This window comes from Bos indicus, chromosome 22 (assembly GCF_029378745.1).
Source record: "Bos indicus isolate NIAB-ARS_2022 breed Sahiwal x Tharparkar chromosome 22, NIAB-ARS_B.indTharparkar_mat_pri_1.0, whole genome shotgun sequence".
Classification (NCBI taxonomy): Eukaryota; Metazoa; Chordata; class Mammalia; order Artiodactyla; family Bovidae; genus Bos; species Bos indicus.
This window is the reverse complement of record NC_091781.1, coordinates 9,319,290-9,321,703: the sequence shown is the minus strand read 5'-3', so window position 1 is coordinate 9,321,703 and position 2,414 is coordinate 9,319,290.

Below are 2,414 nucleotides of genomic sequence, written 5' to 3'. Positions count from 1 at the left end.
TACTAATTTACAAGAGTTGACTGTTTTATCTTAGTGTTTTGCGAGTTGGTTGTTTAAAAAGAGCCATTATCGAGAAATAGACATAGAGGATAGATTTATGGACATGGAGAGAGGGGAGGAGAGGGTGAGCTGTATGGAAAGAGTAACATGGAAATTTACATTACTGTATGTAAAACAGATAGCCAACGGGAATTTGCTGTATGTCTCAGGAAACTCAGACAGGGGCTCTGTATCAACCTAGAGGGGTGGGACGGAGTGGGAGATGGGAGGGAGGTTCAAAAGGGAGGGGATATACGACCAACCTAGATAGCATATTGAAAAGCAGAGACATTACTTTGCCATCAAAGGTCCGTCTAGTCAAGGCTATGGTTTTTCCAGTGGTCATGTATGGATGCGAAAGTTGGACTGTGAAGAAAGCTGAGTGCCGAAGAATTGATGCTTTTGAACTGTGGTGTTGGAGAAGACTCTTGAGAGTCCCTTGGACTGCAAGGAGATCCAACCAGTCCATTCTAAAGGAAATCAGTCCTGGGTGTTCTTTGGAAGGAATGATGCTAAAGCTGAAACTCCAGTACTTTGGCCACCTCATGCGAAGACTTGACTCATTGGAAAAGACTCTGATGCTGGGAGGGATTGGGGGCAGGAGAAGAAGGGGACGACACAGGATGAGATGGCTGGATGGCATCACCGACTTGATGGACTTGAGTTTGAGTGAACTCCAGGAGTTGGTGATGGACAGCGAGGCCTGGTGTGCTGCAATTCATGGGGTCGCAAAGAGTCGGACACGACTGGGCGGCTGAACTGAACTGAATGGCTGATTCATGTTGAGGTTTGACAGGAAACAGCAAAATTCTGTAAAGCAATTATCCTTCAATAAAAAGATAAATAAATTTAAAAAATAAAATAAAATATAAAAAAGCCATTATTAAAAGCTATATTATAATAAGTTACAAGTAAGTACATTACATTAACAACAAAGATAAATAATTAAAAATCACTTTCTCACTATGTTTCTACATTCTCTTAGTATCTAGAATCTTAAGGCGATTTAGGTCTATCCTCTTTGTATAGTAGAAATACTATAAATGGTATGTGCCTGTATGTCTCTTCCCAGCATTGCATTCACCAGTGTCTCCCGGTAGCTTAAAACTGACAGTGGTGGGAATACTGATACCGTGGAAAATAGCCAGTGCTACAAATCAAAACATTTTTCCTCATGTTTTTAACAATTGATTTTTCACCCACACTGTTTAATAAGTTGAGAGCAGGTTGTTGAACATTTTCAAGGAGAACATTCATTTTGAGTCTTTTCTTGAATTAGGTCTGCAAATACTGCATTGGCCAAAATCAGGCAGTAATTAAATGCATTCCACCTTTAGTCAAAATGTAACCTGGCAGGGTTCATTCTCACTTCATGCCGGATCAGATATTTCTGACTTTAACCCTGGTTTTGGCCATTTTTTTGTTATTATAATCATACATAGGAGCCTGCCTCAGAGAACCCTGCCCCCTCTGCCTGACCCTTAAACTAACATGCTTCTGTTTAGCTCACAGGGAGATAATCTGACCCTGATCACCTGCGAATGTAAGGAAATGAAAATAACACATCCCCCTGCCTGAGACTTGCCATTCTAGCAAATATTTGCAAGAATTAAATGGTCTTTTTTTTTTCCCCCCTCCCTCCCTCTATCTCTGATCCATAAAAAACCTAGCATCCAGGCCCGGAAAGATGCCATCTTCTGCCATCTTCTTGGTCAGCCGGCTTTCCAAATAAAGTCATTTTCCTTGCCTCAATACCTAGTCCTTTGGATTTATTGGCCTCTCGTGTGGCAAGCAGAGTGAGCTTGGAGTCAGTAACAGATCTGGTGAGCCAGTGCAGGAGCCTTGCTGCTAGTGTCTAGCCAGCCCTGATCAGGGAATACTAAGAGACAAAGCCCCAAGCAGGTGTTGGGACCATTTGTCCTCAGGGTCTTCCTTTCAAGTTTCCCTGAAGTGGCACTGATTGCCCTAGCATTTGGCAGTTGAGGCAAAGAACTGGCAAAATGTATTTTTAGGGTAGTGAAAGTGAAAGTGAAGTCGCTCAGTTGTGTCCGGCTCTTTGCAACCCGTGGACTGTAGCCCACCAAGCTCCTCCATCCATGGGATTCTCCAGGCAAGAATACTGGAGTGGGTTGCCATTTCCTTCTCCATTTTTAGGGTAAGTCCACCCAGTTTGATAGCTGGTTCATTTGTGGTTTTGAGTGCCTTTTTGTGTTATGAGTCAATGGCTCAATTTTGTAGCCTAAGCCACTCTGGTATACACACGGGGAACATAGCCCCCTCCTCAGTTTGGGCTTTTCCTTTATAGGACAAGCCAATTTGGTTGAGGTACCCTGTCAGAGGGTGTAGGTGTTGCTGGACTCTGGGAACTGGTTCAT